The sequence below is a fragment of the Bombus fervidus genome, chromosome 1 (genome assembly GCF_041682495.2).
Source record: "Bombus fervidus isolate BK054 chromosome 1, iyBomFerv1, whole genome shotgun sequence".
NCBI classification, from domain to species: Eukaryota; Metazoa; Arthropoda; class Insecta; order Hymenoptera; family Apidae; genus Bombus; species Bombus fervidus.
The window spans coordinates 24,643,374-24,669,811 of NC_091517.1; the positions used below are offsets into that span (position 1 = coordinate 24,643,374).

The 26,438-nt window shown below is 37.9% G+C and overlaps 1 long non-coding RNA gene across 2 annotated transcripts; it reads left to right on the forward strand.

Moving 5' to 3' along the window:
- The first annotated feature begins 505 nt into the window (after positions 1-505).
- LOC139985605 (uncharacterized) lies at positions 506-19,102 on the forward strand. Of its 2 annotated transcripts, none has more exons than XR_011799450.1 (3): positions 506-711; positions 6,957-7,136; positions 18,691-19,102. It is a non-coding gene; the product is annotated as an uncharacterized lncRNA (long non-coding RNA). The 2 variants fall into 2 exon arrangements; XR_011799451.1 differs by lacking the exon at positions 506-711 and adding an exon at positions 5,231-6,899.
- The last annotated feature ends 7,336 nt before the right edge of the window (positions 19,103-26,438 follow it).

The following is a 26,438-nucleotide window of genomic DNA, read 5'->3' on the forward strand; positions in this document are numbered from 1 at the left end:
ACATTGCAAAATGTTTTCAATTACGAAACAAAATTTGCATGATCATCCCGTGACTATGTAAACATTTCAGTTGAATTACGCAAATGCAGATGTGAAAAAGGTCATATTCTTCTGCTACTTGACCTTTCTGAGGCTAAATGAGATTCATGAGAAGCTATATTTTAATAGTTTTATTAGCATATTGTAATTAAGTAAATGTCAAGTCTTATCTATACTGATAACATATTGCATAAGATTGTTACACGTTAATTAAGAAAATCTGTGATTAGCGGTTTAAATAACTTGTCTCTCTTACTATGGCCTATGAAATCTTATTCTGGTTAAAAACTCTTTTGCTCACTTTGTTAAAAAAATTTTTTACTGATTTCATTTTTTAAGCCATATTCTGTTTTTTTTCAAAATTTAGTTCTGTGACATTGTCTTAAGGTTGAGTTCGCTGTATCTATAAGACAAACCGAACGTATGGGGATACAGGTCGATGATAAGAGTATCACATTGGTACCTGCCGACGTGATACGCCGGTTCCAACCTCAAAACCGGTTCGTAGCAGTATCTTTCGAAGAAAACCACGCCGATATGGGCAGCGACCTCGTGCCGAGCGATTCATAAGGAGTTTGTGCTGTTAGCTTTAATTTTATTTTACAGACTGATGCACGTGCTTTGTGTTTTCAGTGGAAACGTTCATCGATTTTGGCAATACCGATCGACATAGTGAGGACACACCTTTAGACTCGCGATTTATATTTCCATGGCATATTTACCTACTTATGATATACGTATGTATATTTTGATATCTTCGTTATATATTTATTCATTATATCGTTTTGTATTTGTTGAAGATACAAGATTATCCCAACTTTATGATACGGATAGCACATCTGCTATTTTCTTTAGAAATTGGAATTTCTCGCATTGCATTTAAGCGCTCGACAGTTCCGCTCAATAGCAGACGACGTGTTATAAACTTCGACCTCAGATTAGAATTCGACAATAGACCACCGGATGAGGTCGCCAACGGGACGTTACGCTACGCACCAGGTACGCACAAGACGCACCAACAGTTCAACAGTCACCTACGATATAAGCACCAGGCGTTTCGGGAATAGGACAGTTACGTTTCATATCTCTTACGTTTCATATTCTCTTATGTTTATGCTAAACATTTCAAACGAACGTACAAATCACAAGCAAACTAGAGCTATTAAATAATATTTTTAATATCTCTTTCATTTCTTTTTCCAAATATTTGTTTGTTTATTTGATTCTTTCAAACAGCTTTCGCTTCTTTCTTTCAACAGCTTTAATTTATGCAATACAAAATCTTATAAATCAAAGAGTAGGGTGAAGAATCCGATAAAGAATTTGTTATTGTTTTACTACGTAATATAATGGCGCAATACAGCAATTACTTGTGACAACTAAGCACTTTCAATATCCATCTAAAGATAAGATTCGAAATGATATAGCATATTCATTATCGTGACACACACGTTTGCTTATTAATACAGGTAGTGTAATCTGTATGATAAACATTGACATTTATAAGTCTGATAAGAAAGTGAAAGTATATCGGAGACTTTCTTTCGGAATGTTTGGAAAAGTCCATAATACTTTAATCCAGATTTTTTATCATAGCCCTACTTAAACGATAAAACTGAGAAGGTGCTGTTTATGAGTTAAATCAATTATGATTATCCGAGATTTATGACAGTGGGCTTGGGCTCTAAGTGACATAATGGGTCACTGAAAGTAGCCACGGTCACGGGAAGGACGTGTACCTAACAGAGGTATAAAGTAATTAAATAACTCGCCTTAAAAACAGGGATTGACCCGAGGAATAAGGAGAGGAGCATATAAGGGTAGTTCCACTTGGACCGAGGTTCAATTTGCTAAGTTCGACTGGAACAGGGAACACGTGCGTCAAGATCAAAATCACACTTGTCATCCCATTGACCGTGTATTCGTTAACGAACCTAAATTCATCGTTATCGATACCTCGATCACTCAATCGTCGATATCATTTGTTAACTTCTGTAATACATTCCCATAGATAAACACCATTTGGTATAAGACAACTATGGACAACTCGCGGCAAAACTCATCACACGCCCCGTTTTCCAAAGACGACCCGACATATATATATATGATTTGGGATAATTTGAGATTTGCTTAGAAAGAGAAAGAACAAATTCCATATCCCGTGATAAAATTTTATCGTGACAGTATAAACATTCTTGTTCGATGTAAACTGTAGATCGTTTTACGATCTCCTTCAATTTTGATCGTATCAAAGCTCTATTAATTAAACAAATCCGCGATAGATATAAGTAGAAAATACTTATTTTTCCCAATTTTTCTGTCGTTGAACTTTGTCGCTTATGTAAGACCGAACAACAAACGATTTCTCTAAGGAAATGATTGAAATTGCGATGTAAAACTACATTTTTTGTATTAAATGGTTTCACCGTGGTTCCCGCAAAGTTAACAACTTTTTCCACATACAGGATGAAGACGACTCTTACAAACACGCGCATCAACATTTGATTGCTTTAAATAATTAATTGTGGTGTTGCACATATAAATGAAAATAAAAATGATGCTACCACTATGATGCTACGTTGTAAAGAACGTAGTAGATATCTTTGTTACATAATATACATAATACAATTCCAAGGTAGCATTTATATCAAATGCTTGAAATAATAAAGAAAGTATCTAATAAATAAATAATGAAGAAATTGCAGTTACCTAGATATGGAAATCAATCGAAATTGACAATTAGCGTGTGCGTGAAACGTTTCTACCTGGAATCGTGCAAGCATCGATGATCAGAATTATGCATCTGACACGTTGCCATTATACGAATACATTGAAATTTTCATAAATATTAACTGAGGATGGCATTGATCTTCCATAGCCTGTAATTGTTATAACTACATATTAGAAATACATACACATATTTGGTAAGAGTGACATGGACATTCGACGTTGATAAATTCATGACGTAGATCATAAAACAGAAAATAAAAACAGAAATATGGAAGCATTAAAATGTAGATTGTACAATAACGGAGTAACGTTTGGAGTGAAATGACCTTACAGAAATGTCGGTTAATTCTATGTTAAGAAGAAGTTATCCTAAAGATTTATCATATCATATATTATTTTTACCTTGTATAATTTATTAAACTTTGGCTGGAAATTTGATGGGAAAAGTTTATCCTTATTTCATGAAAGAGAAGTATACTTGTATATGATTAACCGAAGTAATTAATTGATTAGGAAATAATGTCTTAATAGTTGAAAGTTATGCTATTTCAGGTTATTCATTATATCTCGCGTAACATTTTTTTATGCATTTTTAATGGTCAGACTTTATCACTTTCTCGATATTTCAATAAACCATCCATCACAATTACCAAATACCAACAGATTCGTGTTTCGTGTAATATTTATATTTAAATTATATTAGTCAGTTAGCTGTCAGCTACGATAGTTAAAAATACACATGGAAACACATGCAATACGCAAAAACAAAATGACACAGATTGACGAGACGACGAAGATTCATGTCAAAACACATGTACGAGAACAAATTCATCTAAATTGACAGATAACAACGATCTGTAGTAAATCATGTATACATATGTTACTTAAAAAAAAAAAAAAAAAAAAATGTACAAACTGATAAAATGACGATGATTCGTGTCAAAGAACCATATCACGCTACATGTTTACTATAGAAAAGAAGATTATAAATTCCATGAGACGTTTATAATAATTTTCTTATTAAATCGTGTTAATTTATCAATCAAAAGATGCTCTTTTTAACGAACCAAAATACTATCAATGAGAATAAAAAAAATTGATACGAAGAATATTATAATTAGCATAATTGTATAAAAGAGTTCTAATAAATATTAAAAATAAAATCACCATTGATTAATAATGTTACGAAAACCAATAATAAAGGATATATCACGTTCGATCAAAATCATGTAATCAGTCCATATATTTAACTTTATAGATACGATATCGCATTAATTTGTTATGATTCAGAATCATAACATCATCCTCATTCGCCTCACAGAAACCAGTCAGAATTGCAGCGTATCGTCTAAATTTACGAGTTGTATCTGGAAGCTACATTTCATTCGAATTTTCATACATGTCGTTCAAACGTCTCTCCATCTGCTTTCTTTCCCTCTCGTTCCTTTATATACCATAAATACTATATATCTCGTATTTCCTTTGCTTCCTTTTTTTTCTTTTTTTTTTTTTTTTTTTTTTTTACTAGGCAAACCATGACATCGCGATATGTCTCGACGGGCAATAGACGACCGACGCGAACGTTACGAACGTCCTTCGGAACTTTTTCCAGTGCACGCGTATTGGACGCTGATAAACTAGAAAATATTATCCCGTCGTTATATCGTTGTGCCTTTATCATGTCGCGTTTCTCTTCGGTGAATCAGTGCACTCGTCGTTCTGTAATGAACACCAGATACATACATACGTATAGCACATACATCGTGCTACATACTGTTGGCTTCGTCTGATTCCTCGTAACTCAAGACGAGCAGCATCGTCGTATGCTGCGTATTCGCTTGTTCCTGCGGATAGTTGATTCAGCAACGTCGTTTCCTTTCGTTTGTTCGTGCGTGAAATTGCGACGAGAGATAGTTTAACAGTGAAAAACATGAAAAAATGACGGGGTTCAGAATCTTTTGCTACTACAATTAGTAGAAACACATAGTGATTTTGGCAATGCCAACGTTAACTTTTATCGAGATTGTAGTATAAGTATACTTATGTATATTTATATATGTAGGATACTTTAGTATGTTTGTAATAAGTACATATATGTGGTATATTTATACTTTGCTTTTGATTATAATTATCCGTGTATAGTACGGGGTTACTGTATAAATTTAGTCGTTCACCAAATCTTCCAATTAACCTTCAATCTGAAGATTCTCATTAACTTTTTGCACTACTCAGAGTTACTCTTTCGTCGACTAAAAAAATTTCCCCGTGCTTTCTAAGAAAATTATGCAACAATTACGTATCTTGCCATTTTTCCTGCTCAATTACGATAATTCATCGTATGTAAAATAACAGATTACCTTATGAAGGATATACCAAAGTTTCCATTGTTTGCATATGCCATAAATAATAGTGTGTGTTATTTCTATATACATCAAAAGGTATTTCTGTTCTTTTTGTGCTACTTCATCTACGGGAAGAACAACATACGCATATTAAGACATTCGGTCGTGTTCCATCGTGAATTTTCCTTTTTTCAATCCCATTTCCTCTCTTGGCGTAAGAACAGTACAAAACAATATCGGCAACAATATGAACAACTAAGAGAAAAAGAAGACAGCGAGAAAAGGGAAGGAACGGAGGTAGAAAAAAAGTTCGATTACGCGGCGTCATCGGACCAACATTGGTGCGTTTCACGGTTGTTTGCGTCGATTCCTTTTTTCCTTTTCTGGTGCGCATTTCACACCGCCAACTTTAATGAGATACGCACGGAGGTGTGCATTATCGACTCGTGGGGCAGGAGAGCGTAGCTGGTCGCTTTGCCCGGCGGAACGCGATTGTCGCCGTTGAAATTTTCATGCGCGACTTATCCGAACCTATGTATACGTTGCGTGTACACTTCAACGACCATGGAGACGACCACGGTTTCACCAGGCTTGTCGTGTCCCGAGAAATCTCACGTTATCTTTCTCCTCTTCTCTTTGCTTCTTCTCTTGCTACATTTTTCTCCTACCTTCATCCTCTTGCTACATTTTTCTTCTTCCTTCATCCTCTCGCTACATATTTCTTCTTCCTTCATCCTCTTGCCTACTTTATTTTTCGTTGCGCGCATGTAGCCGCGATGCGATTGTCTTACTTTTTCGCGTTACACGATGACGCAACTTTGCGCGATATGCTTATTAACCCTTAGCGGATGAAACGAAGCTACAAAACGTCGGTATTTATAAAAGTATTCCAAACTTATAAAAATAGTCCGCTGTGTATCAGATACAGTGACTCCTATTTTAAATTTCGATGTAAAATCTCACCATTATTTAGTTCATCGCTTGTTATGCAACGACTTTCATCTTTCAACCCTTAACGAACATAACTCGGTCCGCCTGTAACGATTCCCGAGAAAATATCAAGCTCTTTACATCTCAAAATTTCCTTCCTTTCTTTTATTTTTCCTTGTTCAAAGATAAACGGTGGTAGAATCCGGATCCTCGGACGGGATATGAATCACACGTCGGAATCCAGTGCAATCTGTCTGCCAGACGGTTTGCTTCCGGTGTCGTTTATCGAGTACGCGGCGATCGGATAGAACACGCGTGGCTGTGTACTGTGTATACACGCACACGAGGAATCCCGATGGAATCCCGACGGAATGGGCTAAGAGAGCACTTGAGGATGCCTAGTCTCTGGCAGTGAATGGCGGCACGAGTGGCGGACATTTCGGTGCCTCCAAAGCTCATTGGTCCGCAGCTGACGTGTACAAGGAAATGGCATTTAACGGATTAAAATCGGCCATCCAGACAGCTAACGCAATGGTTCCCGATAACGGCTGGCTAGAGTTAGAATATTTTTTCCCCCGTTCTCCTTCTATCCTTTTTTTTTTTTTTTTTTTTGTTGTGTTTTTCTACTTTTTGCTTTTTGCTTCTATTTTTCCCCGTGTTTCTTTTTTAAATCGTTTTTTGGTTTCTCGTCGAGCATTCGTTTTTTTTTTTTTTCATCCCAGGCTCGCTTCGCTCGCGTACACGCGCGACCAGCCTATTGATTCCGAGCAAAGTGCCGATCATTCCAACCTACGAATCACTTTACTTCGATCGAACCATCACTGATAAGGATATCGATGATACTCGCGATTTCAGAAGGTAAGTGAAAATAAACGATTAAGATTTGCTGATCTGATCCTTTGCGTTTGTTAACAGGAAACTCGAAGAAAATGATGGATCGTGGCACTCGGTTAAATGGAGAACACTCCTGCGGACGTAGAAAGGGTGTATCATAATTTAAGACCTGTTCGTTGCGGTGATGTTGGTTCGCTGAATAGGTGTTACGATTGATGGTTGTTGGGAGTTTGAACATGTTTTCTACGGTAAAGTTTTGTGGTAAGTGGTTTAACGATTGAACGTAATCTTGAGAAACAGAATGTGTTTACACCTGATATTATAGTTCTCTTTGTTTATTATCGTCCTGTTATAATTTTTTTAAATTATAATTATATTAGTTGATTTAAGGCTAGTAGTTCCTTAATTGGATATATCCGTTTTGTAATAGTGTCCACATTTCCTAAGATAGTTTCTGTAAAAAAAAAAACGATAAAAAGTATTATATCGTATGCAGTTTTATATAAAAGTATCATAGTTAAAATATGCTGTAAACACATTTCGGTTAACAGCAGAAGGGATCTTAAGGACAAAAAAATAGGACGGTACAAGTTCAAAAGCATCTGCTGGTATAAATAAAATTTTGTTAGAAAAATTATTTTAGATATATAGTTATACAGTTATGTGGATAATGTAGTATATAAATCAACAAAACCATTATCATGCTGCAAGTGATAAGTATAATACAACGCGCGTTTCGTGTAACCGTATCATGCCACGACCTTTTAGCAGAGACAGCCGTAACGAAAGACTTAAGCACCAACCCCGCCTTCCTCAGTTTCTTCTCTTTCCACTCTTTCGTTGTTACGTTGCTCATAAAAGTTTTCTACGCTCTTATGTAATGTGTAATGCCTCCTAATAACGACCTTATATCTACAACTTTTACAACGACTTATACAACGATCATTTCTCTTATAACAACGGAGAATCTAAAGAAAAAAGCATAAGAAGTTGAAGACCGTCGAATATAAATCGTTCTGGAGCATCCAAAAAATTTAATTTGCCTGCTCTATGTAGCTCTATAAAACGTAGACGAAGAACATAAAAACGAGACACTCGGTTGGAGGTGAATAGAGTTTGCAATACAAAGAAGCCTTGTAATATCGTCGTCGTGAGATCGCAAAAATATTTTTCGTGGAAAAGCACGCTGGAGCTTCGCGGCTCTGTAATAACCTTTCACCTGTGACACACAGATGAAGAAAATAACGAAATTTTCAAACTCGATGATGTCAACGATCGGTTTCGCTACGTTAACGAGATTTATGCAGTCGGCACGTCGGTCTCGTCGCATCAGCGGGTGTGTCATTAAAAACGGATTACGAGCCGATTATTTTCGTGAAAACGTCCAGCTTTTTATTTCCGCTAATCGTAAATGCTTCGTAAGTGGATGCGAAAAAAGATCAATTAAGCATCGTTTTTCATTGCTCGATTCTCGTAATGTATTGTCATCGGAGGATGTTAATCTCTCAATTATTTCGAACAATGTACAAACTAAATTCCAACGCATGTTGGATAAAAATGACTTTCTCTACGCGAAAGATAACTGAACTCGGAACAGAAAATTGTTCGCCATTCTCCCTCAAGCTCGTTTCCTTCTCTTCCGCGAGATTTGTTTTTTTTTTTTTTTCGCTAGTCTTTGAACTTTCGTTTCAGTGCGTTCACGGGGAATGCAATCGGCAGAAATAACAAACACTTGGTATTCCACGGAGCTCGTGTTTGCATATTCGTTTGTTTCGTTACAAAGGCTTGAATCCGGTGTTCAAGGCAGAATCATCAGCGTCGCTTTTGCGCTTTGAAAGTATTGAATTTTTTACTAAGTTCGTCGTTCACTGGAGTCTGTACGTTCACGTAGCTCTCTAGTCACGCCGCGAGAGATTTCTAAATAAAATTCACGCGTAACAGCATCCGGGAAAAGTCAAGACATTAGGAGGAACGAGTTAACCGTAACGTCGGAAAGACTAGAACGAGAAGACAAGATCGCGGTTTTCGCGTAAATTTTAATGAAAATCAAACTCGAAGAATACTCGAATAGGGGAACGGGAGAAGGCAGGCGCTCGATGATCGCTTTTGTTCCAAACCCTGAAATCCTATTTGAGTACGATCTCCTTAATCCGGAATCTCTCGAAAGAGATTACAGGGATAATTTTGCCGAATCGATCTTAATCAGCTTTTCGTCTGCCTACAAACCGATGTCGAGAAACTCGACGAACCGTCTACTCTCCATTGGTGCCTGTGTCAAGAGCTAGACACGCTTCTAATAAAACGTTCCATTTCGTCGGTGGTTTCGCACGCGCTGGATCGTTCCTCCAACTTCCATTCCCTCTCTCAGGCACCGTCTCTCGAGCTCTCTCATTTCAGCAACGATAGAAACGAGTCGGAGTTCGTGGAACGAGGTTACACGGGTAAAAACGGGTCGAGTCAATTCCCGATCGTGAAACTTTCTCGATTCCTCGCGATTCAGCCTGCTGTTTAACGATGGAGAAGCGTAACGATAAGTTGAAAAGTCGGATCGCGTTCACGGCGCGCACTGCTGCGCCGATGGCGGCTAATCGTATGCTATGGTCATTGATTCTTGGCTATATTCGAACGAGAGTTATCAATTGGTTTAATATTATAAAAGATATACGTAAAAGAGAATTATGGAGAATATGGAACGCGATAAATTGACTGTTTGGATGATTCGATATGCACATACAGCCGAATCTCGATAAGACGAAAACTTTTGGAAGGTTAAACTTTTGATAATTCCCTTTCGTTCTGCCGTGAAAACCTCTACAACTTGGAATTTACCTTATCTCCCATCTTATCTTCAACGTATTTTATATGCGTTATTTTACCTGTACAAGTCGCAGTCACAAAGAAGCCTAACTTCGGCAAGAATTTTCCTTTATAAGACTAAGTTTCATCACTACTGCTATAACGTCTACAAATCTAAAAATATAAATCCTTTTACAGAGTCTCTTCGAGTCATTGGATTATGTTTTGTACTATTGTTGTTGACTTGTAACTAATAAAAATCTGGATAGCGATTATTTCATTCATCACGTTCCTTACAGAGACAGCACGCATACTTGCAGCAAGTATGGTAAAATCGCGTTTTCTTCGTATCTTTTCCGTGGCACGCAGCTCCTAAATTTTCATGAAAACTCAACCAGATTTTCAAACACCCTTTGCCTTTCACCTTCGTAATCTACATTTCTCTCAAAATACGTAAGATATTATACAAAAGCAAAATTCCCTGATCGTGGAATGATAATGGTTTTATATTACCACATTCGCTGAATTCAGTGATAAGTATAAATGAAGGAGAAGCATCATTTTCCACCCTATCCTCTCTACTTCTCATAGTCATTCCAATCCATTAATTCTGTTGAGAATTTTGAATCTTAATAGCAGAAATAATGGTATAGGAACACTAAATTTACGCTTGGAATTTATATTAGAATAGTTATATATTTATTTGATAAACGATTTCAAAGATATTCATCGATACACACTTGCACGCGTCTCAGCACTTTCTTCCATACCAGACTGTTAACCGACTGAACAGTTTACATTCATTTGTTTTGGAGACGCCGCGCACACACGTACTTCCATACGCTGATGTTTACATACAATTATTACTACTACGCATGTAACCTAATCTAGCACATAAAATTATACATATCTCAATAAATTCATTTTATACAATTTTGTGAATTTTTAATATTGTAATTATGAAAGGGAATCTCAAGGATTTGTTTAATGTTTTTGTCCTTCCTCCACCTATTAGGTTGTCCTAAATGTTTCTTTCGTTTTATAAGGTAATAATAGACGCGCAATGTTTTTTGTTTTATATTAATTTATTGAATTACGCACGAACGTAATAATAGAAATATAACGAAATTGATCATACCTAATTTAATAAAATAATATAAAACAGAAATTGTTGTTCATTTATTATCACCTTATGAAACGAAAGAAACTTTTCGGATAACCTAATATCTTCTACAATGTACAATATTAAAGTTTGAAGAATTTCAAGTTTTATGTGTCGGAGATGAAAGGACAACGGGGTCACCCGTTGGAATTACTTGGAAAAACCTAAATAGCATTCACAGAATAACCCAGACACAGTCATTCGAAACTTGAGACAATGAGCTTAGGCTCGAGGCGACAACCGGTCGCCGAGCGTAGCCACGGTCACGGGATGAACGTTCCTCCTAATAGAAAAGTGCCAATATTATGAGACACGCGTTGTGTTAACAATCAAACCCCGGGCAAGAGCAATGTCGCAGCTCCGCGGGTCTGCCTAGCAACGGCAGCAGTTTTGTCGGTATCCCGGGTCAACGTTAAACAAAGCTAACGCAATCGTAAGGAGAGGAAAGTTTCCATCGGTCAATTATTCTTGTGATCTCCTTGGTGAGTGACACATCGTCTAGAGAGCAATATAAAGAGCGTCATAGCGAGCGATACTTTTGCGTATAGAAATTCTATTCTGAGTTTAATAAAGAGTGAGCCCGTGGACCGTGGATTCGCTATATTGAACCTAAGGTCATTGCCATTAGCGTCTAGTTACCGCGGTCACTGGTCGATCTTATTTCATCTGTATCCGTGATAATAAACGCTGTCTTGACTGTTCTTTACACGCCTATAACCCAAGCCCCAACAACTCAAACCCGACATATATATATCTGTTAGAATTTAATCTTAAAGTTGAGATTAATAATCTGTGGAAGACACAATGTTTATGTTAAAATAATATTCAGTGATATTTATTAAACAGAACTACAGAACCTAATGTATACAAGCGAGTGACATAATTAACAACGTGTGCATGAATTGTTGATTGTTGGCCAGTTACTCTCAGACTAGACTTAGGTAGTGACCCATGATCACTAAAATATTTTGAACCCCACTCTCTATACAGTAATGAGTATGACCTGTGTAAGCGTCCTGTTCAAATACCTGTGTAGGTGTCTGTGTAAGAGTATTTGTGTCTATGCGTGTAATATCGTTGTACTCCAACAATTTCAATAGCAGTTTTGTCCAAATTATAGAATCTTTCCTCTAAATTTCTGACTCGTGTAGTCACACGAAGGAAATATGTAAAATATAATCGACGAACTTTTCCATGTGTTTTATTTTTGAAATCGTTACATCGTATGTAACATTTTACATCTGAGAAACCTTAATACTTTTAGTTACTCTAGTCAGTTTAATACCGTTAGTCCTAATAATACATTTTCTTCATTTCGATAAAACAACACCTTCTATATCACTTCGTATTATTGTAAAAGCATTTGAATGGAAAACCTTCGATTCATCGTGATAATCCTATGCCCCTTTCAAATACACGTTCAACCATTGTTACTGTGTTGTCCATGCTACCAAAAACGAGGTACGGGCGAGATTGTTTCTGAAACCAACTCAATTCTGCGTTTCGACGAACCGTCGATTCCCTTCGTTCACGGTAGACGGACTGATCGAGATTAATCGCATTCCGCTGGTCAGGGTGGCCGACCCTTCTCTGATTGACGACAGCGATTAATGCAGGTCGTCAGGTTGTGCTCAGGGTAAACTGGCGTGTCCTCGATGTGGACGCGTCCACGAGGAAGCACGTGATGTTTGCATGCGAGAAGCACGTTCACTCGCATCCTCATTAACGACCAGATGGCTGTTGACGCATCGTTCGCGCGTCGTCGAGCATGTCCAGTCCCACTCTCTTTTGGCTCGTCGAATTTCTATCGACACACGCCGTTAAGACGTCTGTCCATTTCAGAGAAAAGTTACCGCAAATGCTCTGTAGAGTCGTTAACCGGTGTGTCGCGAAATTCTAATAATTATTCCACGTTTGCCATGAAATAAGGAAGATTAGAAGTCGCTGCTTGCGAGAATGTTTCTCGCGAGTGGTCGTTGCGTCTGGAACCGACTAACCAAAGATACACAAGCTCACGAACGAACGTACGAAACGTAGTTTCGTTTCCAAGGGGTTCGACAGGCGGAGGAATGGGCGGTGAATAATTCATCAAATACCAACTACACTTTTAGGGAATAACTCGGTTTACCACGCGTCATCGTGGCTCGTTTTCTCCCTTTTCCTCTTTTTTTCCCCTTTTTTCCTGTCCACGAATTCATAGTTCGTTAGCGTCTGGTCAAACAGAGCACAGACACGCGGCCAGCATTTGTTTCGAGCAACGAGTTCAGAGGTCGGAAAATATATGAGATCGATGGATTACACGATGATGGTTCTGATAGTGACAATCGGAGGTGAGCTTAATAAACGTTTTGCACGAGAATATTTGTTTAAGGGAATATTTCATTTGAAAATGTTTACACGATATTTATATGTAAACGCATATACGAGTTTTCTAAAGTGTTCAAACGGTTTCGTGAGCCACTACACCATCTCTGCGGTCTGCAATTGTTTAGATCGTGCCATAAAACATATAACCGAAACCTTTAACATGTCCATTTATCCTATCGAAAAACTATTCGCAGGAGAACACGCACGCCGATAACGTAAAAAAGAATTAATTTTGCGCTCATCACCGTGGATTCTCGAGTGGAAAAGATCCGAGAAAGAAGAATCCTACAAAGAAGTTGCCGCAAATCGTTTAACGAGGAACGTGTTCACGAATCCTTATCCATGGCTCATTGTACCCGTAAAAACGAATTATACGCGAGCCGATCCCAGAACCAGACGTTAATTAACTCGCTCATTAAGAATGAACTCTCTGTATTCTAGAACTGGGTATTTTACTAATCGATGGTCTTAGGGTGGGGAATGACATTTATCAAATTCTATTATCCCACGGAGATTCGATTATAATTGTAATGCGACCATTGAAAGTTTAGGTTTTGTCGTCTTAGGACGTTTCGATACGAAGATGTCTCACATAGTTGTTTTGCCACAGAGGATTAATATCGTACGACGCACATAATGTAATCAACAAACTCTGAACAAAGCAATTTCGCTGCTACGTGCAACCTACAACCGGCGACAAGTTCAAACCTTCCGGTACCTGCCGAAATCCAAAATAGACGAGTCGAAGGGTCAGTAGTGCGAATAAGTACAACGAATCAGTCTAACGAATCAGCATAAGAATTAGTATCAGTATGGCAGTATCGCGCAATCTCATAACGAATATCACCAAGCGAGCAACGCTTGCGATTAACTTTGTATTCTACATTTTAAAATATCTGTAAATATAGTCAATTGAATTGACTCGTCTCGTTATCAATTTAACCAACAACACGTCTCATCGTTCACCACAGCTTGGAAGACCGTCGTGAGTTGAAATTTTATAAAATTTTAGGTATAGAAAGAGAAAATTAGTCGCCCAATGAAGTATTTGCTGCTGCGATTTTTTCATTCATCGCTTAGTATTTATTTTTCAAATTACAGTGAAACAAAGTATCGAGAAAGCAGTTCAAAGCTTTGATATTGAGCTGGAAACTAAGTAATTGCGAATTTTGTCATTAGGTTGTGTTGAAGTGGTCGCCACTTCTAACAAAAAAAAAAAAAAAAAAAACCCGCTGGGGGTAACCATCCACATGCTATATTTTTATTCTTTAAGCTATAATATTTTATCAAATGTCCTTCTGGACAAATTGTGAAAATTTAAACAAATAGTCAATAAAAAAACTTCTAACAAAACTCTACATCTGGTCTTTGGTTTCCTCAAGCACTGACGCCATCGATAGCGCATAGACAAAAGACTGCGTCGAAGGCGAACCATAAACGGTACACATACAACGTTGGCTTCAGGGTTTTTCAATAATAGGGTAACACTGCTGGCGTGCAGATCTGGACCAGCTCGTATTGTATTCCAAACGTTGTACTTACACTTTAATATTCAAAATACAAATATATATATTTTCTACCTTACAATTTATCCACGCGTCCCTTTGTATTCGCGTACGTCCAATAACCTTAACAGGTTGTAATAAAGTACTTAGTTGCCAAGCCAATAGTTGTATCGTGCGTGTATCACGTGAGCGTGTTTCTCATGTCCATGCCACGGCGCTTGTTACCAACCGAATTGGGTTACTGATTCACGAGGGAGAGTGCTGATTGAACGTGCGAAGAATAATCAACGACACCAAGGGTCATACTCTTCCGGACGATGACAAGCTTTTGAATTGACTCTGACTGCTGAACGATTATACGATATGGAACAACTGCTACGACGCGATATACGGCTGAAGTGGTGACGATTGCGAGTAGCTAACGATACACTCGTCCGCGGTTGAAGTCGCCTCCACGAACGTTAGGAGATGTTGATGAACCAGGAAATGCAGATGGGACTGCTCTCTGCGAATGTTCGGAGATTGAAACGGTTCTGTGCTTCACGTCTAGCGGAGAAGACGTTATCACAGAAGGCAGACTGTGTGAAACTCCTCTTTCTGAAGATTGAGAGAGTTAACTATTCTTACTCCGCGTCTGGTGCAGAAGATGCTAACGATCCAAAGGTATGTTTTAACTGATCAGACGAGCCTGATTTCCCGACTGATGTTCACGGTTGGGCGATTCGAACGATATCGTCTGACACCATGTTGAACTCGATCGAGCGTCCAACGAAGCCCCAAACGGAGATTCCGAAGTACGCACGCTGATTGATTTTCATCGAACGCAAGAAAATAGTCGATCAGCACGAGTCGATAATCACTCAGTGCCCTTTCGTGCGCTCGAAGCGCGGAAAGACTCTTAGCGCGTGAACGTTTTCTTTAGCAAATTCTATTGCATGACAGCGACATGTCTGATAACGGAACGAAGGAAGTTGTACGAGAAAATTGTACAAATTATATATTGTCATCGTTAACAGTCATTTGGCGTAAAATTGTAGAAGGAACGTTGCTAATAACTTCTGACTTAATTTACTACTATTACTAGTTGATAAATTATCGTATAAAAGAGTCGTAATATATGTTGATTGTAATAATTCATAAGATGACAGCGATATTTCAGATTTTTCTCTTGATTTTCAATGGAATGAACGAGCAAAAAAATGTTTTTCTCGCCAAACTTTTTTCGCCATTTTTTATCTGATTTTTCGTTAGTCTACCGTTAATCCAATGTTTGTTTCACGTACGTGTATTTCATTTTTTTTTACTACACATGAATGGTATATTTTGATTTTACCGATCGACCTTAATGAGACATCCTTCGTCAGCGAAATTTCAAACTCAACGTACACTATTTCCTTTTTTTTTCTGTTTTGCACGTCGAAAACGTGGCCCCCGCATGACAGCTGAAACTCCGCAATAAATAGAAAAAGACACAAGCGTCTAATGAGAGACCTGGCGTTTTACCGACATTTGCATTTCAAATCAAATCAGGTAAACGAACCTGACCAGAATCTTGGTTTGCCCTCGACGTTCGCAAATCCTCTTCAACGTATTCTTATCAACAGTCCCGTTAATTTATATGCGAGATATAAAAAGACGTAAGAACCACTTTATTCAATTTTGAACACATTCTACAAAAACAGAAAATATTATTATACCATACTGTGTAACGATGTCGTAGGGAACGTAATATGCAAGAGTACACAATATATTCAAAATACACAACACGTATCGTAACATTTAAGAAGTTGAAATAAATCTTCAGCTAAGTCTTACTCTGTGAATTATAACTATGACGTATTTATAGTTGGAGCTACGAATATGTCGTATAATTATCGTGAAAGTTTAAAATCTAAAATTATAATTATGTCTATAAAAATATAAACATGCGTAAATGTTTTACAGTCTGCTTATGAGCAATATTTGAACGCAGCCGACGAAGCGTGTTATCACAACCAAGTACATGTTGAATTTGATCCCATCTAGCGTTAATCGATCCTCGGCCTCTTCTCCTCATTCTCTCTACATCGAAAAACCGGAAAACGCGGACGAAATTAATGCCGCGTAACATAGTAAATTTCACGACAGCCATGCGAAAGGAACATGGTACTTTTTCGAGAGGGTAACGGTGTAAACGAGATACGCGGGTACAACGAGTAAATGGCCGGTCGCAGCAGGCGTCGACGGTGTCAAAAATATATCGTCGCCGGTCGTTTCTCTTCGCTCGTCGTTGTCTATGCCCGCGTGCATCTGACGGTGAGCAACGTTGAACGCGATAAATACGCGGATCCCGGCTGCCCGTCGACAGAATTAAGGGAAAAAACCCGACGACTTCTCGTTTCTCGTTGCTCGACGTTGCACTTTTACCGAACGGTCTGGCAAGCTTTATCGCGAACGCTCGTTTGTTTAAGCTACATTTAGTTTATTTCACCGACATCCCGTCCAAAAGAGGGTGAACCGTAACGACCCCCTTAAATTGTCGATGAGTTACGTCGAGTGTAAATGAGTGGATAAATTTCCGTTAATGTTTCCTGTTATTTGGTCGGACGAAATTTACACTGGGTCGGGAATTCGTGATAATTTCGCGCGATTTATATTTCGCGGTGTAACGCTGCTGCGGCGCGTGCCACTCTTGTCGTTCTTAAAAATTTCATTACCAAGCGCAGAGTCGGTTAATTTCGTGTACGAGTTGTTAGTTAGAGGATCGCCAATATTTATGTTTCTATGAGTATAATTAAGAAAGCGTTAGCCAGATAGAAAATTGTTTTATGTATATTGTTAACGCGTACTATACTTTCGGACATTAGATGCAATCTAAATGCATTCGCGCAATTTTGGAATTTATATAAATGTATAAAAATCTGCAATCTGGTTATTATTTATCATATTTAGTAATAAACAATGTTATTAATGTGTAACATTATCGATAAATTATTACATATCGAAGATAATAAGCACAATGCCGTGTTTGAATAATTGTGATTGTGAATACACGTCCCCTTTTACATAAGTCACTGGACCTTGCTGATTTTCAACATAATCTTTCGTTAAAATCGAATAGAATCTTCAAAACATAGTATAATTTAGTTTTCCTTATAACACGGCTAATAAATATCAAGTTTATTAATGTAATTAAACATAACATCCATTTATATCCACCCTTCTGTACTAATGAGTAATAATTAATGGTCAATTAATTCCAGAAGCAAAATTTGAATTACCCGTTGAGAAGCTTAGGTGTGGCAGCGTATCACGAGTAAATATGCCAGTTGTATTTCCATATATCTATAGGTTTTAGACATCATTGTTTCAATTAATTTCTTTCATATATTTAGAACTTTTCTTATTCAATTCATATATTATACTCCAGAGGAAGAGCTTCTTAAATAAGTAAACAATTACACGAAACTTGCCATAAACATCGATAATTACAAATACGAATTTTCTTACCGCATTAGATCTAAAAAATTAGTTTCATGATATTCTTTAGTTTCATTTTTCGTGTCATAGTATTCTTTTCTATAATTATAAAGAGTAGAACGATTCAGGTCTCTTTATCTCTAATTACCTCAAATTATCATTGCGTAACATTCTGTGAAAAAATAAAAGAGTATCTGAACACCATCGAACAATAGCGTAATCTCTTATCCCGTAGTACAGAGCAAAATGTTCAACGCCAAACGATAGAAGTCGTAACTGCAGTTAATAACGAATGGTCGGTCCAAGATAATGCCTTCCACTGCACAGACAGTCATTTCTGGCCGCTGCGTCCACCCTTTTACTCACTCTGTAAAACTCACCCTCGTAGAATCCCCAGCTAGACGACGCAAATTCGCGCTTGGCAAGGAAACAGATTTTTAAAAGACGCGAATTCCCGCAAAACCAGCGTCACCGAGACATCGAAAACCGACCCGTTATAAGTCATAATAAATCGCACGTTATGTAGGTTAACACCAGGTCTGGAAGAATCATTCCGAGAATTTACGGCGAGCTTGTTGCCAAAACCACTGGTGTAAAGAAAGGGAACTCGCAGACATAAAGGAGACGGAGACTTGCGACGATAATGGCCCTCTCAGACGAAGAAGTTAATTTGGGAAAGAGGATTCCGTCGCGGACAAAACGCTTGTAATCCTTAACAAAGGGTGGTCTCAACTTCCCTAGCCTGCGTTGTCCCGAGGATGGTAATCTGCAAAGAGGGAGAACGGTCCCTCCAAGTTGATTCTTCGTTCCTCGTGTTTGACAGTGGGGGAGGTTTGTTATCGACGAACAACGTTTTAAGAATTCTTGTTTGATTCGAATCAGAGGTGTGAATATATGCATTGATTTTTGATATTAATATTGATTTAGGGAGGAAGAAATGAACTTTATCGTAAAAATAAATTTCCCTTTTATCGTACAGAACGATGTGTTTATATCGTTTATACCGTGGAAGATAATCAAAGGATCGTTTTCTATGATTTTTATATTCGTTACTTGTAAATTTATTAGTATGTATGTTTTAATTATAATTTTTATTATAATTCATCCTCTTGTACTTAATTTCTCACGGTTTTTAGTTTTTATATTTATAAAGCATACAATCAAGCCTTGAAACGAAAATATATTACACGTGTCGTAGGTATACTACATTCATAATAAATAACTATATCCTTTTCTTTCTGCTCTCCTCGAAACAAATGTTTATGCGTTGCTTAAGCTGCTCGTATGGTTTGTTCATTTTTTATAATTATTACGTTACATAAGTGAAAAATCTCTACGTAAATGGAGCAACTCTTAAAATGCTAACAAATGCATTTATGTATTTTTTCATATCACGAATATTATGAACATTTATGATGATAATTTTAAAATTTGTTTCGAGTATGGAAATAAACGTGTACGTGTAGGTGTATATTCCTGTTATAACGTTAATAAAGATGTACGCGAACGAATAGAGGCTCTGCTGTAAATATTTGCCATTTCTGCTTATAATTTCTTTTTTTGCTTATTTACATTAAATTCCTATATATTTCCAACACAAATGTAATATTTTCAGCGTGTTTGTACGTTTAAATCAATCATCATGCGTTGTTTGATCGCATTGTTATCGTTCGTAAGCTCATCAATTAGACTTGCTCTCCTATGTCGTCCATATATATTTAGATATATTTTACACAAAGATCGGGAATATAAATTTTATTACTGCATATACTGATATTTAGGAATTAATTTAGCCAAGTTACAATGTACCATTATATGTACTTACGACGATTATAATCACTGTCACTGTTACATAGCCAAAGAATCTTTTTTACGATAAACCCGCTGACTTTTAACCGCATTGACCACGAAAGCGCTCGATATTACGCGATACTGCATGATGTTCAAATTCAAAGGCTCTGCCAAGTATGTATTTCTGGTCACGTAGCACGCACGTTCAAAGTAATCATAATTGAAACGCAGTCCAGACACACAGTCGAGTTAATTAACGGAATATACGTTTGCGGGACGAAACCGCGAATCAAAAGGGAATGATTCCTTTCGGAGGTTGCTGGCAGGGACGATTGTTTTGCAAGTTACCGGTCGAACGTTCCACGAAATTGCAGACGGTATTGTGGAACGATGGTACGACAGTTGGTTGGTGGCTAGCCGGTGTGCATAAATTACGAGGAGCCCTACGCTCCGATAATAAATCATGACGGTGGTACCACGCGACAGAGAATTCAGTCGGGTCGTCATTGCGTATGGAACAATTTAAGATGGCTGTGTACGTACCGGCCCGATACATATTTTAACCTTTCACAATCGCACGTCGACGCGTCCGCTTGATGATTTATGGTCGCCGTGACGCGGTGAAAAATTCCCTTCGCAGGCTAACCACCGGGCCTTGTAACGGATTTAATTAAAAAAATCGCACAGGCTCGCACGCCTGCACTACCGGATTTTGTTGCAACGTATACTATATATGAATTCGAGAAAAGTTTAGAGCTTTATGTTATTTTACGGGCTTACAGTTAGCGTGAGGTATATTTAGATAGCTAGTTTATTTTTTCGATTCAGACGCTGTGAAAAATGGAATTATGGTTTATTTCATAGGGAGTGTCTCTGAAAAGACTTAAAAAAAAAAAAAGTGATTCTACATGAAAAAATAAGCCAGAAAAACAGAATATAATTTTTTGTTAAGAAACCTTCCGTAATTCTAATTACAGTTAATTTCATCCGAAAGGGTGTAATTTCAAATTGGTGTCGTTTTAGACCATTTTAAACAATACTTCACTAGACTCGATGTAATCTCTTTCGGAAGGAACAATTTTCTTCGAAAACATTTGCGGGCTAATCAACGAAGAAGCTTAAGTCAAGCTCGTTAAACGCAACATCCTACACCTGTAAGCCGAATCAGCTCATAAAGCTGCGCCCCAGTTACAAATTAGATCTTTAAACTGACAAATTATCTTCCCTATCGGTGCTCGTTCGTTCTAACCTGGCCGTTGCACACTCTCTGCCGGATAATGGATGATCTCTGAGCGTTGTCCGCGATAGCTGCGTCATTGTTCGATCCTCCACGGTCAGCCTAACCGATGAAACCCTGCTCACGGAGACTCCAGACGTTCGCCCTCGTAAAATTCACCAAATGGAAAAACTTCTCTTAACCTTTTCTCCCGCTCTATGTTCCACGATCTAAGCTGGTAAGAAAGCTCAAGAGGAATTCAATCTGGTTCGTGTGACTAATGAACGCATAAAACGCTCCTCTCTGTCACGTTTCACCTTTCCAACTGGATGTTTCTATTCCAGAGCGAGAGGGAAGGGGTTGAAATTCGAGCGAAGGACGAAGGGAAAACTCGACTTGGCAAATCTTTCGAGCTAATTCGTTTTTAGGACAGGATGTAACGTTAGAATTCAGGTCTTCGTTCCCCTGTGATATTCCGTCGAGTTTCTCCCTCGTCTTCTTTTTCTTCCCCTTACCCTTATTCGCTCTCTGGTTTAATCTTGTCCTCTGTTTCTCTTTAGCGACAACGACTACGTAGTCCTTTCACTTTTAAATAATTCCTAGAGTAGCTTGCGGATCAGACCAATTGTTGAAATGCAAAGAACAGCGTCCCTTGTACCTAATGGCTTTGGAATTATTACAAGTGGTACGAGAAGTTCCTGGTGATAAGGAAAGATTACGAAGACGTAAATACGTTGATTTTACATAAACGAACGATAACGTTATTTTGGAAAATGTGACTAGAGACGGTGAGTAGCCGCTCGAAGGATATTTATAAGCGATTTACCGATCTTTTACAAAGGATCCTCGTGTGCAACGTTAATAGTCGACGATATAAACTTCGATACAAGTAGAATTAATACGGTAGTCGTGCGTAGAAATTGCAAAGGGCGGTTCTTTAAAAGGGTCAAAGCCCAAGTATAAAAAGGCTAAGCGAAGAAGTCACGAAGTTTCGAAACTACGAGTACCTTTTATGTTAGATTCCTTAGGAAGAAATGCAATTTAAAGGTCATTCGAAAAGACCGATTTCCGAGTTCGTTTGATGTACTTTTGAAACTCGTTATTTCACAATTCGCCGAGCAATCTTTATACAAGCTATACTCCTGTATTATTCATTTATCGCATCTTTATCGAAATTATTCCCGCTTAAGCGAAGTTATTTTTCTAAAGAAGAAAATATTATCTACGTGCTTTAATTCGATTTATTTCAAAAGATTTATTCTACTAGATTTCACCGTTCTTCCTCCGAGGATAATATTTAAGAAAGAAACTTTCCATTAAAAATGCGTAGATTCGTTAGATTTATTTTCGAATATTGCAGCATATTTCGAGTAATGAAAATCGATCTGATACGTTTTAATAAAAACATTTGTGTGTAACGTACAGAAAGCAGGGCAAATGTATCAAATAACGCAGACACATTTGGGCCTTTCACACGATATAGAAAAATCCGCGATGTTTGATTAAAGATAAATTAAAAACACGTTCACAATTAAAATTGATTAAAAACCTTCTACGCATACGTATACGTATACAAATACGTATAGATGCGCGACATATTCTACGCGGATGCGATTCAGTTCTATTTTACATTTTAATAACGCGAACTTTCTACTTCAGATAGTCTGACACACATATCCCGTCGAAAAAGATCTCTGCCCATGTTTATGACGTTTCTATACATTTTCTCTGCTCCTTTCATAAACGAACAGTTCATCGGCGTTCACAATAATTCGAACACTTTGATCGATTTGTAGCAATTGTAGTAACGACATTTGAATCTGATCCTGGTGATTAAATTAACTATGAATCAATAATGAGAAGCTTAAATTAGTAATCGAGTTTTCAGACACCAAATCGCTCGGTTTCACTTGTTATCAATTTCTCGATTTCATTAGATAAATAGACGATTAATGTTCAATTCTCGAGAAATAAGTAATTTAGGTACTTCCATAAATCTTTTGCTATAAGATGATGATATAAAACAGTAAATTTTAAGGCAAAAAAATAGTACTTGCAACATCACCACTTTCTTCTAATTTTCAACTTATATAATTCATCAATGTTTTATAGCTTCTAAATATCTCGATTAGTATTTACTACTTTTTTATCCAATCAGCAGACTATAGATTTAAATTGACATTTTTCAACTACTCCGCATTAAAATACTTCCTTTTAATCAACAACAGATATAAAAGAGAAAACAAATGTATCGAAACGGAATTATATTTTTCCCTGTATCTCACATTTTTCGATCGATTTTAAATTTTATGACTAAATGTAATCACATAAGCGACAGTTGCACCTCCTTACAGTATTAATTGTTGAGAATTTTGGATCTCAATTGCCGAAATAATGGTATAGGAACGCTAAGTTTACACTTGGAATTTATATTAAAATAGTTATACATTTATTTGATCATCGATACACACTTGCACTTCTTTGTCTCACCTTCTTCCATACCAGACTATTAACTGAACAATTTACGTTCCTTTGTTTTCGAAACGCCGCGCACGCACATACTTCCGCACATCACATTCACATACGTGTGTCACTACTACGCGACTAATCTAGTCTAGCACACAAAATTATACATATCTTAATATTAATATAATTGTAAAATATAGTATACAGCACGCATGGCGCATACGTTCAAATATTCTACAAGTGCTCGAATATTGCCGCGAGTTACCCTACTTCTCTAGAGAAGCTTCCAAATGTCCGGATACTTTTCAGCGATACTGTATGGCGAACGATACGCGAAAAGCATGGTCTCGTGTACTCGAAAAATTACGAACGCATCGGTGAATACGTAATAAAAGGGGCAAAGTCTGACAAGGGTGCGCGTTACTGGCGTAGAGAACCTTTCACAATGGTTACCGGTAGAATCGTTCCCGGCTCTTTTGTATATTAGCTGCAATTTTGCGGCCTTGCGAGATCAAACGGGTTAACCTTGCCGCGAGCAACGCGTAATCTGACTTCAAAGTGGCCGGAAGTATGCGTTTCGTTGGCAGCGTTAGTTTCTGTACGCGCTGCATATATTGAAACCAGAAATGTTCGAAATATATAGGCGTGCAGGGAGAATGGCAGTTGAAGAAGAAACGGAGAAAGAATCCACGAATTCGTTTACTACGACGATAAGGGAAATTCGACGAGAAACTCGGTCGTCCTTGCGTTTTCTACTCCGACCAAGTTTCTCTCGTCTGATTATAAAAGTTCGTGGAACGATTCACGTGAAAGAAATCTTTCGAACGGACGGACAGCGAACGTGGTTGAAAGAATCGCGTGCGGACGACATTTCTTTCACGCTCTTGATAACTAAAGACGCGAATTTTTTCAGTTTGTTTGTTTGGACAACGCTATTCTTGTTTGCACTATGCCGTGAAGTTCAGTTTATACGGGACGAATGTCGTTTTGATAGAGCAATTATGGTTGAATCTGACAGTCATGATGTGTTTTCACAGGACATCGTAGTCCCTATACATTAGAATTATTTATCGTTTTGTCGACCATTCGCGCGATCTCAAGGAGCGCGTCAACGGGAGTCGTAAATTCCCGTTACGATATACAATCGACGCCACGAAATTGATCGACCCCCTATTTCGGTTAGGATAATAGAGGCGATTGAAATAATTATAACGCTGAGGTAACAAGCTATAGTGTACTTTTTATTCCAACAACAATTATATTACGCTCGTTGCGTATATATATAGATGTTAATTAGTATATGTTGACTGAGTTAAAGATTGAAAGCAGAGATGTTGAGTGATCTGTAGTCGTAGATTCAGTGAAGTTCGATCACGATACTGTCGCAGAGAAAAGCTCTTGCTGGGTGTTGGTCGCCCCATCATCGGTTGCTTGCGGGTGAAAATCCCGGGAAACATGGGAAAAGCCACGTTTCCCCACTTTTTATCTGATGAAGCAATAATCATAAGAAACATTTTGAGTCGAAGGTGTTTCATACCACTTAACGGTCTTAACGGTCAAATCGAATTGCTTAGTTTTACGACAGTTCCTTATGATTATTGCGGTCCAACTAATTATGTTGTGATAGCAAGTGGCAACCGAGAGATAGATTCCGGGCTACGCAAAGAGTCACCGGACGAAACATTTATACTTTATAGATTAGAGTTTGAAACGCACAGATGCTATATGTATATTCTGAAACTCGATAATCTAATCTGTCGGTAATTTATTCATTCCTCGAATTGCAATATTCTTTTTCCTACGGTAGTATACCGATCGATGCAAATGTTGGATACTGAATTTGAAACAATTGTAACAGAGAGCGGAAGTTTGGAAGGATACAGAGAGAGAGAAGTTAAAGGGTACAGGTACAAATCATACGGAACGTTATCATTTGCCTTCCCCGAGTGTTAGCGCTGTTCTCTTTATTAAAGGACGCAATTCGTTTTGCTGTGGTTCGCGCAAGTAGCGGCCACAACCCGCGATTCTGGTGATTTATTATCCCGAAGAGCGGATTCGGTTTTGCACCGGACAGAAGGCACGTTCGCTTAACACACAACCCATTAAGTAAGTAACGGTGGCCTGACGCAAAACCTGTCACGACTACTGCCCTATGTTGCAACGTATTCCCTTCTGTAACATTAACGATTGATATTGTACGTATAGTCGCGCACGTAAAAACTGCGACCTACATTTTTATCAGTCGCAAGTAGAGTACGCGTGTACCCAAAACTTTTCGCTGTATTAGCCGCACGACACAGATTCTAACTGATGCGACAAATAATCGATCGGATGTACTCTGACGTTCATAAGCATCGGAACATCTCACGCTTTCGTGTCAAATGTGATAATTTGATCGATCATGATCGAGGATAATTTTACTTTCTGTGAGTATACTAATATCTGTTAACGTCTATGTGTATTATCGCGCATAATTATAAGAGCACTTTGCTCGATTTACATCAACAGAATAAATAAATATATTTGTTTGAATTTCCCGCAAGCACAAAAATATCCATAGTTCAAGAATCTCAGCCGATCTATCGAACAGTGTTTCTCCCAAGCAAAAGGACCATGCTCGAATGCAATCCAAGAATTTCAATCTGCAGATGCATTCCGCCCGTACCGAACGACCCAAAGGGGAAGCACATTTATTCTCCGACTATCTTCGCTTGGAAGAATGTAATTAATCGCAGGATCGATGTGTCACAATGTCAAAATCGTGGGAAAACATCTGTGCACGCGGTTTTTCTCAGGTGAAA